The sequence below is a fragment of the Dipodomys spectabilis genome, unplaced genomic scaffold (genome assembly GCF_019054845.1).
Source record: "Dipodomys spectabilis isolate Male_0828 unplaced genomic scaffold, ASM1905484v1 ptg000129l, whole genome shotgun sequence".
In the NCBI taxonomy this organism is placed as follows: Eukaryota; Metazoa; Chordata; class Mammalia; order Rodentia; family Heteromyidae; genus Dipodomys; species Dipodomys spectabilis.
The window spans coordinates 125,115-137,002 of NW_024870806.1; the positions used below are offsets into that span (position 1 = coordinate 125,115).

The 11,888-nt window shown below is 36.4% G+C and overlaps 1 pseudogene; it reads left to right on the forward strand.

Moving 5' to 3' along the window:
• Positions 1–11,257: 11,257 nt before the first annotated feature.
• On the forward strand, positions 11,258–11,348 carry LOC122116252 (annotated as a pseudogene).
• The last annotated feature ends 540 nt before the right edge of the window (positions 11,349–11,888 follow it).

Genomic DNA, 11,888 nt, shown 5'->3' on the forward strand with positions numbered 1-11,888 from the left:
ATCTAACCTGAGTCAGAGTGGTAAGTACGTGTGTGTGTGTGTGTGTGTGTGTGTGTGTGTGTGTGTGTGTGTGTGAGTATGTGTGCATGTGTGTGGGTGTGGGTTTCTCTCTGTCTGCCTGCAAGTCTGGATTTAGAAGGAAGTATTTTATTTCCCTGAGGGTATATACTTAATTCTATTAGGTATACTCCATTAATGACAGCAGATAAAGTTAATTAACATTTTGTGCCATATATTTATGTTCCTATGATTGCATGAACAAACTAAAAATTATGTTTGGGGTATGAGTTTGTAAAAGGTCAGCTGAAAGTATAAACATTTGTAATCTTGAGAAAGATATCAATGGCAATCATTTCAGTGTAGATAAATTTTGACAATACTTGTAGTGATAGGTAAGCCTATATCAAAATGCAATATTTATTGATTTTCCATAGCTACACTATTCTATAAATTTGTAGGAAAACAAGTTAAATTATGGAATCATAAAAGTAATGTGATTATTTATTGCAAACAGTTTTACAGTTAGGTCCTGATTGTAAGCGCTAGGATCAACAGAAATAAAAACACAATATACAACATGGAGTTATATATTTTTAATGAAGCACATTTTAATATACTCTACATTGTTAGAAAGACTAGAACGTTGGGTGAGCTTTATAACCTACCATAATAAGTGATATTTTCCATTTATTAAGCAGAAAGGCTTACTCAGATTTACAAGACTGAATGTTTCAGTGTATGTTCAGCTGGTTTTATTGCTTTGCGGGCCAGTGCCAAGACAATGTCAAGGAGAGGAGTATGTCAAAGAGAAATGTTTTTTACCTAGAATGATTAAAAGATAAAAGAAGAAATAAGATGAGAGTCTTTTTCTCATGGGTTTCACTCTGAAGAACTTAATCTCCAGAAGAACTATTCAGGTATGCTTCACAGTCTGGGAGGAATTGGAATGTCATTTTTCTTTAACACATAGGTCTTTCGGGGGCATTCTAAAATCAAATGGCAACATCTTCACCAATGATAATAACTTGTCCAGGGGTGGAAGCCATTAGATATTTCTATAAATTCTAATCAGATCTCAGCAGACTAAATATTTTATGGAATTCCCATTAAAATATTTTCTTGCAGACTGACTGGGTCTTCATAATGTGTATCTGTGTGTTTCTATGTGTGTGTTTGAATAAACTAATAAAACAATGTGGCAGATAAAAGTATTAGTATGGTCTTTTGTTTTTCTTCTCATACTATGAAAGTCTTTCACAATTCCCAATCAAATCCCATCCAAGCTTCAAACATTAATGCGGTCCCAAAATTTCTTTATGTTAACCTAAGTACATCCACCTCATTTCAGATGGCCATGGAGGAAATTTTTAAGTCTTCCAATTTCGTTGTCACCAAGGAAACAACATAAAATATTGCTTTACAAAAACCTAGAATGTAGAACATTTTAGCCAGAAAATTGAAGGAGTATACATTATAGGATTTAATTTAAATATTTAGTCACATAAATGGATACTCTTTATCCCCAACTCAGAGCCCTTTTAAACTACGTAATTGCACAACTCATCTATTACCATCTTCCATGAAGACAGTCCTTGCGGTAAACAAACCAGATGTGGTGAACAAATTAACATGTACACCATTGTTACATGCTGCTGTTTTAAAGCCTGGAAATGAAAGAGCATTTAATGTCTGTGAAGTGCTGGTTCTAAGGACTATGGAAAGTGATTACTTTGCACCATAAGTAGAAAAATCCACAGATGTTTTAAGTTGTGTTTTGTTGTTGGCATTTGTGAGATATATTTTGGAAAGCACAATGAATGAAAGAATGCTATTTTGTAAAACTTTGCTGGCAGACACATTTACTGAAATGCTTCATATGAGAAGGCAAACAATAGGGTGGGTAGGATGTAGTATGCAGCTTTAAATACAGACAAGCAAAACAAAGAATGGGAATATTTTTTCTTAACAAATGCTTTCTGGTTATATTGTGCTATACACTATAATGATGAAATAAACATTTCTTTGGAAAAGTAAGGAGAAAACACTGTCACCTGTTGAATTTCTTTTTAAAGTAAATCTTAAATGTCAAGGTCAAAGAAATTTAAAAGCCTTGTATATGACAAACCTACAGCCAGCATTATACTTAATGGTGAAAAACTAAAGCCATTTCCTCTTAACTCAGGAACAAGACAAGGATATCCACTCTCACCACTTCTCTTCAATCTAGTATTAGAATGCCTAGCTACAGCAATAAGACAAGATGCAGACATAAAGGGGATCCAAATAGGGAAAGAAGAAATAAAACTCTCACTCTTTGCAAATGACATGGTCTTGTATTTAAAGAATCCCATAGCTCCACTCCCAAATTTTTCAAGCTAATTCAAACCTTTGGCAAAGTAGCAGGGTATAAAATTAACCCCCCAAAATCAATGGGTTTTCTGTAGGCCAACAATGAGAAAAGTGTGGCTGAAATTAGGAAAGCAACCCCATTTGTAATAGCACCACAAAAAAATAAAATACCTAGGAATTAACTTAACCAAAGAAGTGAAGGACCTCTATGATGAAAACTTTAAAATCTTGAAGAAGGAAATCAAAACAGAACTTAGAAAATGGCAAAACCTCCCACGCTCCTGGATTGGAAAGATTAACATCATGAAAATGGCAATACTTGCCAAGGCTATCTACAAATTCAATGCGATACCTATCAAAATTCCAACCTTATTCTTCAAGGAACTAGAAGAGGCAATCCAAAAATTCATATGGAACAATAAAAGACCCCAAATAGCAAAAACGCTCCTCAACGGAAAGAACACTGCTGGAGGAATATCAATACCAAATTTCAAACTCCATAAATCCATAGTAATCAAAACAGCTTGGTATTGGCATAAGAACAGAACTCAGGACCAATGGAATAGAATTGAAAACCCAGAAAGAAACCTACAAACCTATAGCCATCTAATCTTTGATAAGGGAGCTAAAACAATAGAATGGAAGAAAGACAGCCTCTGTAGTAAATGGTGCTGGCAAAATTGGTTAACTACTTGTAGAAAACTAAAGCTAGATCCTTATATATCACCCTGCACCAGAATCAACTCCAAATGAATCAAAGTCCTCGAAGTCAAAGCAGACACACTGAAAACACAACAGGATGGAAGAGGAGAAACCCTAGGTCTCCTTGGCTCAGGCCGAAATTTTCTGAATAGAGACCCGGAAACACAACAAATCAAAGAAAGTTTGGACAAATGGGATTGCATGAAGTTGCAGAGCTTCTGCATGGCCAAGAACATAGCTAGCAAGATCAATAGAAAGCCCACGGATTGGGAGAAGATCTTCACTAGCCATACAATTGACAAAGGTCTCATATCTAAAATATACTTGGAACTCGAAAAATTAAATTCCCCAACTACAAATCCTCAAAGAAACAACTGCCCAATAAATAAGTGTGATAAAGACTTAAAGAGAAATTTCTCTGAAGAAGAAAGAAGGATGGCCAATACACACTTGAAGAAATGCTCAACATCCCTAGCCATAAAAGAAATGCAAAGCAAAACAACATTGAGATACCACCTCACTACAGTTAGAATGGCAAAAATTAAGAACTCTAACAACAGCAGATGCTGGAGGGGATGTGGACAGAAGGGATGCTTTCTTCATTGTTGATGGGAATGTAAACTTGTTTAACCACTTTGGAAAGCAGAATGGAGGTTCCTGAGAAGACTTCACATAGAACTCCCCTATTACTCAGCAATCCCACTTTTGGGCATTTACCCAAATGTTTACAAACAAGACCACACTAAAGCTAACAGCACAACTATGTTTATTGCAGCATTATTTACCATAGCTAAGATATGGAACCAACCCCGATGCCCCTCAGTAGATGAATGGATCAAGAATATGTGGTATATACACACAACGGAATTCTATGCCTCCATCAGAAAGAATTGCATTGCCCCATATGTTAGGAAATGGAAAAACTTGGAAAAAATTATATTAAATGAAGTAAGCCAGGCCCAAAGAAACACAGGATCCATGGTTTCCCTTCTTTGCAATATCTAGTATATGTATGAGTCAAGCGGAAAAGGTCAGATAATGTGATGTTAGGAAAATGAACCCTTAGATATGTATTTTAATGTTTTTTTCTTTCATGCATTTTTTCTAATCCATTTATAAGATTATCTCTTTGTTGCTTTGTATGTCCCTCCCCCACAATATAACCCCTGCTTTCACTATATTTGTTGTCAGTATAACTTGTGGAGGAGATGGGGAAAAACAAGTCGTTTAAGGATACAGGTGGACCTGTTGCAACAATGAGAAGTACAAGTTGTCCTGTTGAAAACGAGCTTTACAACTTTGGTGTAGGGAGGGCGGGGTGTGCGGGGGGGGGGGGGCGGGTGGATTCTGTGGGGTTGGGGGGGTTGCTGGGAAGGGATGTGAAGGGTAAACAAAGGAGGAGGCTGCAATGCTTGATAAGAAATGTACACATTATCCTACCCGTGTAATTGTAACCCCTCTGTACAATATGTTCACAAAAAATAAAATACAATAAAATAAAATAAACAAAATTTTAAAAGAAGAAAATGAATAAGTATTACTGGGTTATCATCTAAATAAAAAATAAATAATCCACAAATCCAAAAAAAAGAAATTTAAATGTCTTAATATAATATTATCAAGTATTACTTTCATTTTTGATAAAAAAGTTAAAACAAACTGACAGACTGTTAGTCCATTAAAATTTATAAGTTTCCTGCTATATATTTCCTATTTTGCCTCTTTTTTGGGGTGATATATATGTTTTTTTAGAATGGCAACTTGGTCTTAACCATTACCCACAAAATTTATGCTGTCATAGAATCAGAGAGTTTTTGTTTTCTTGTTGTTGTTTTATTTTGTTTCTTTGGTCAATCTTGGGGCTTGAACTTGGCCTCGGCACTGGTCCTACACTCTTCAGCTCACGGTGATCGCTCTACCGCTTGAGCCACAGTGCCACTTCTGGTTTTCTAGTGGCTTATTGGAGATAAAAGTCTCACAGACTTTCCTGCCTGAGCTGTCTTTGAACTGAGATCCTCATATATCAGCCTCCTGAATAGCTAGGATTACAAGCATGAGCCACCGTTGCCCAGCCAGAGAGTTTTATTTTATTAAATTAAGGCTAGAGTAGGCTCATTGTATGCCAACACAAAATATAAACACCAATGACAATTTTTCCTAAAAAAAATAACACTCATAAAAAAATCATGAGATTCAGAGGAAGATGGAAGAAGAGAAGCTGAAGGCTAAACAAGCTCTCCTATAGAAAGCATTTTAGTATTCCAGTGAACAGTCTTAGGCTACAGAGTCACACCAAGTGTGTCATCTCAATAGAGAGAGTTTGGACAGAGAGGGAAAATCCAAGCAAAGAAACAGATCTGAACACATGCAGCTAGCCATGGCTGCAGTGGCAGGGTTGGTAGCAGAGACACTCATAGCAGCCATAACTACAGAGAGAATCTGGGACAAAGGCTCCAGATGTGGCGAACACGTGGATTCTACGCAACAGAAGCAAGAACTGACAAGGAGCAGATATATTCATCCTGCGGATCACAGACCAGAAACTGTCCAGGAACAAGACTCTAGCATGAGTAGAACCCAGATCTCCTCATTTCTTCTCAGGGAGCAGAGGAGGGAAGGCTGCGTGTTCCCTACCACTGGAGATCTCCATCTTTGATACTAACAAAGGCCCAGTTGAGCAACTAGCTCCAACTCAGGCCTTGGAAGCAAAGAGAAGAGTCATTTAGCAGGTCACAGGAATCTGCCCTGACCTGCCAGGCTCAGCTTTACCCAGGGGAAAGTCAACCAGCCCAGACAAAGAAAAATCTGCCCCCAGAGGAGTGACTTTCACCACAGGGTAAACAGAGCCAGAGGCTGCCCCTCCCTACAGCAGCCTAGACAAACAATTGAAACTCAGTAAACATAAACCCTGAGAATGGCTCCAAGCTGGGCTCTCTGAGAGTCTCAGGAGCTAGCCCAGCAAGGAAAAGCTACTGATTGCTGAAAGGCCTCAACTCTACCCATAACCTAGTCTCAGCACAGCATCTTCAAACTAGAGGAAATTCCCATCTCCCTCTTTTGGGATACTCAAAGCAAATCTACCTCCCACTGAACTAGCCTGGGAGAAGGATCACAAAACAATGGGTTATGCAAAGCATTTTTCTGCCTGCTCAAACACTGACTTAAGGAAACAATCAAGCCACTGGAAAACCAAACACCACAAGCAGACCAGAGACTCCACCAAGAGACTGGTTATGGACACGGGAGATACACAATCATCCCATTGCCCCAATACACCCCCCCCAAAATATCAAAGAACTCTTTTTTTAAAATTTAGTTTAGTTTTTTATTGTGAGAATACAGTACAGAGGAGTTACAATTACATGGGCAAGATATAGAGTATATTTCTTATCAAGCATTGTTGCTTCCTAGTTGTTTCCCCTTCCCATCCCTTCCCATACTTCCCCCTCCCCCCACCCCATTCTTCCCCCACCCCCCACCAAAATTGTTAAGTTCGTTTTTCGACATAATGAATTGTACAATGAATTTCATTGTTGCAATCAAAGAACTCTTATGTGAACTTTAAAAATTTTTTTAATTGTTAAAATTGTTTTCTATTAATCTTATTTTCCTCCCATAATTTTTATTTTAAGTGTATACGTGTGTGTGTGTGTGTGTGTGTGTGTGTGTGTGTGTGTGTGTGTGTGTGCTTTTTTATCTCTTCTGAACTTTTGGTCCTTTTTAAGTATTCTTTTCATTTTTTTTCTCTTTCTTTCTTTTTTTGCATGACTAAATTGCTGTTCGGCTCATTCCCAGATATATACCCGTCATCGATTATTAGACCTTATAACCCATTTTGTACACATTTAATCCAGAAAATTATTACTCAATTCACAACCTCTTAGGCTTAAATTCTTTAATAGGAGTATTATCACTTCATATGTATATAATTTTCAAGTAACTAATTTTAAGAATTTTTATTTTTTAATTTTCATTTCTCCTTTCAATCCATCCCTTCGTCTCATCTTATCCTGTTCTTTTCTCAATATCATTTGTTTAAACGTACATAATTTTTAAGTGTTTCACTACTTAAATTTAAATTTTGGTTTTTCCATTTTTTCTTGTTCGTTTTTTTGTAATCTCTGTCCTATCATTCTATCCAAACCATTTCCCTATCTAAGATTAGGACTTGGTTAAATGCCACATTTTCTCGATCCATCCATCTACTGAGGGGCATCTGTGTTGATTCCATATCTTAGCTATGTTAAATAATGCTGCAATAAATATAGTTGTTCTGGTAATGCTAGTATGGTCTTGTTTGTGATCATTTGGGTAAATGCCCAAAAGGTAGATTGCTGGGTCATAGGGAAGTTCTAGGTGGAATCTTTTGAGGAACCTCCATACTACGCCAAAGTAGTTGAACAAGTTACATTCCCACCAACAATGCAGTAAGGTTCCCTTCTGGCCACATCCCCTGAAGGATATGTTGTTATTAGAGTTCTTGATTTACCCATTCTAAACGGGGTAAGGTAGTATCTCAATGTTGTTTTGATTTGCTTTTCTTTTATGGCTTGGGAGGTTGAGCATTTCTTCATGTGTCTATTGGCCTTCCTTCTTTTCTTTTCAAAGAAGATTGCCTTGAAGTCTTTAGCCCACTTATTTATTGGGCAGTTGTTTCTTTGAGGATTTGTTATTGGGGGATTTAATGTTTTGAGTTCCAAGTATATTTTAGATATGAGATCCTTCTCTATTGTATGGCTAGTGAAGATCTTCTCCCAATCAATGGGCTTTCTATTGATCTTGCTAGCTATGTCCTTTGCCATTCAGAAGCTCTGCAATTTCATACAATACCATTTGTCCAAACTTTCTTTGATTTCTTGTGCTTCTGGGTCTCTATTAAGAAAATTTCATCCTCTGCACAGGAGACCTTGGGTATGTCCTACTCCATCCTGTAATGTTTTCAGGGTATCTGCTTTGACTCTGAGGTCTTTGATACATTTGGAGTTGATTCAGTACAGGATGATATACAAGGATATAGTTTTAGTTTTCTATGAGTGATTAACCAATTTTGCCAGCACTTTTACTGAAGAAGCTCAGTACTGTACAGAGAGGTTATAGTTACATAAGTAAGGTAATGCGTACATTTATTATTGAGCATTGTTACCACCTCCTTTGTTTTCTCCTACTATTCCTTACCTTCACACATCCCAAATACCTCCGTCTACCCCCCTCTAATAGTATCTTGCAAATCTCATTGTTACAATGGGTCAACCTGTATACTTTCCTTGCATCTTAAATGAAGAAATGCTGGCTTGTTTCATGCTGATTCTACTTGTGTAGACACACTTAAAAACACTTTCTAAGTCCAAAAGCAAATAAATGAAATGCACATCATCTTTTGTCAGTTGGTATAATTGTGTTCTACACATAAAAAACTTTCTTTTTTTCTCATTTTCGTGGCCAGGACATCTGTATTACCTCAGTCAGAACTGCTCACTTTAGACTTTTCATATGGGTTGGTTAAATTTTGACCTGCGCTCCAGTCTTCTGGGGAGTCACTCATCTGCTTAGGAATTGATGCTCGCTGTTGGAAAAGAGCCCAAGGAAGGATGCCATTTAAAGCCTTATAACTTTATTCTTAACAAGGATATTGTCCTACTACTTTGGATGTTGAGAGTGTCTACAAGAGCAAGCATTCCATGGGGAGCAGGGAGACACCATATGACCAATACTTATTGAGATTTGCGAGTGACTTGCTATCACTTATACTGCACTTTTCAAGTCGAATCTCTCTAAACCTACCAGTTGGAAGAGATAAGAGGAGTGGTAAAAGAACTCTTAGAGACGAATACATCTTCAACACATTTTTTTCCAAGCATTCTGTCTAAGGCATATTTAACAACTAGTGAAACTTGTGTTGGCTATATCTATGTGTCTTTTTCCATTTGTGCATGTGTACATGTGTGTACGTATGTGTGTATTTGTGTGTACAGTGACATTCATGTGTACATATATGGGCCGATATACACATATATGCATATATAAATAAATATACATATATAAATATATGTGCATATATATATCAGGTGTTCAGTGATTTAATCTAGAGTTCCCAGCTCGTTGTCCTTATCACAAAATGTACATGATAAACTACTCTAAGGATCTGTGCTATATGAAGGGTATCCTTTGTACTCACTTCCCCCATTAACTTGTTTTTCATCCCTGTGAACAACTTCAGCCACTTTCCCATAGGATAGCTTTGTTTTTGTTACTTACTGATAATAAAAGAAAAAGGTTGTTTGTAAAAGAAAAAGAACTTTTAGGTCCCAGGCTAAAAGTATATTATCAGTCCCAATTATTCATATGAGATAAAATTTATAATAGTACTAAAAGTGAAAAGGAATTCCTAGATCTGTTGTTTTGCCATTTAGAATGGCAAAGAATAATTTCACGTCACTGTTATAACTCTTAAAGAATGCAAGGGTAACTGATGGTCCCTATCATGTTCCCACAAAACCAGTGGATCCTGAAGGATAATAGTAGACCATCAGAAATTCTAAGTAGCAGATATGGAGCATGAAAGAGAAAGAGCAGAAATGAGAGAGAGTGAAAGAGAGAAAAATATCATAATATTAACGTGCATAACAGATAAACAAGAGGTGTATGAGAATATTCATACTGCTATCTTGAGACACTACATGTACTTTTGAAGGTATTTGATTTATGATAACTTATCAACATAAAAAATAACGTGATTTTGATAATAAATAAAAATGGCTCAGAAGAAATTATAAATGCAAAAACATTCTTCACAGAAGCAAACTCTCAGAAATATTTCTTGACTTTGAAAAGGATAAATTTTCTGCAGCTAGTATAAATTTAGAAGTATGACAGTTCACAAAAATATAAAAATGTGTTCACATATTTCATTATATAACCAAAAGCAGAAAGCAAATATTGTTCAGATGATTTTTAAATCACAGTTTCTCAGGAGCTGGAAAGGTGACTCAGTGGTAGAGTGCTTGCCTTGCATGCATGAGGTCCTGGATTTCATTCCTCAGCACGACATAAGCAGAAAAAGATGAAAGTGGTGCTGTGGATCAAGTGATAACTCTAGCCTTGAGTTGAAGAGCTGAGGGACAGTACCTAAGACCCAGAGTTCAAGCCCCACAACCAACAAAACCAAAGCAAAAAACAGCAAAACAAAGCACAGTTTCTCAATTTTGTGGCCTCAACTCTGTAATACCACTACTTCAGACTAGGGATAAGATTTTAGGTATGGATATTTATCAACACTCCTGACTCAGACTCTACTTGATATAATTTTTAATCAATATTTTGTTTTTAGTTTTGCTCTTTCTAAATTTACATGGACCTATGAAAAATGGTGTGGCCATCCCAATAATATTCTCAAAGTACCTCTTAATCACGACTCACAAAAAGTTGTATTATATTACAACAAGGAAAAAATGCTATAAATAAAGAAAACAATAATTATATATTAATGATTACTAAAATAAAAACAAAACAATTACCAAGGCTCTGATTATTTGAAGATAGTAGATTTTACTATTTTCTCATATTCCTGTACATTTAAAACTGGATAAAGCTATGAGTAGCCTTTAAATTTACCCACTAAGGTTACTATTTATAGTTCATCTCATCATTTGTATGTGGCTTATTTCATTATTTGTTCATCACTAACATATAATGTAAGGGAGCCCTAAAGATTTAAGAGAAACTGTGTACTTAAAATCTTAACTCTTCACTCTACTTCTTTACACAGTCTTTGCAACTTCTCATTAGTAAAGTTTCTATAAACTCTGAAATGTACATACATACTAGTACATGCTACCAGAAATACTATATACTTTATCGAAAAATTTTATGACCTGCCAAACAGTCTTAATTTTGCCATATAAGCAAATCCCAAAATGAAAGATATTTAAAACATTAAAACTTTTAACAAAGATTAACATTTGCTGCAATGATCATTATGACAGGTGCCTTGTGTAGAATAATTGAATTCCTCCTCCTACACATCTCATGAACAACAAATACCTGAAATTATTTTGTTTTTGGCATGTCAATCTTGACTTTATTCTTAAATGTGTGCTTATTTAAGAAATACATGGTTGCAAAATTTCACAATTCTTTTGAACTTACTTGTTGTTGAATTGTCTCGTTTAAGAAAATCAATTACACTTTATATATAAAAAAATGTTCTGTGCTCAATTTGGCTGCACATATACTAAAATTGGAACATACAGAGAAGATTAGCATGGTTCCTGCACAAGGATGAATAGTTCCATATGTTTACACCAACAGATGCTGGAAGGGATGTGGCCAGAAGGGAAGCCTACTGCATTCTTGGTGGGAGTGTAAACTTGTTCATTCACTTTGGAAAGCGGTTTGGAGGTTCCTCAAAAGACTCCACATAGAGCTCTCCTATTACACAGCAATCCCACTTTTGGGCATTCACCCAAATGATCACAAACAAGTCCATACTAAAACTACCACCACAACAATGTTTATTGTAGCATTATTTGCCATAGCTAAGATAGGGAACCAACCCCGATACCCCTCAGTAGAAGAATGGATCAAGAAAACGTTCTCTGTGTGTGTGTGTGTGTGTGTGAATGTACACTTACACAATCACTTTGGAAAGCAGTCTGGTGAGTCCTCAGAAAGCTAATTATTGACCTTCCTTATGGCCTACTCATACCACTTCTAGGCATCTATCCTGAACAACAGGTACCAATATTCAAGGACACATGCACCTCATGTTTATTGTAGCACTGTTCACAATAGCCAGGATAGGAAAACAACCCATATGTCCCACCAGAGATGAATGGATC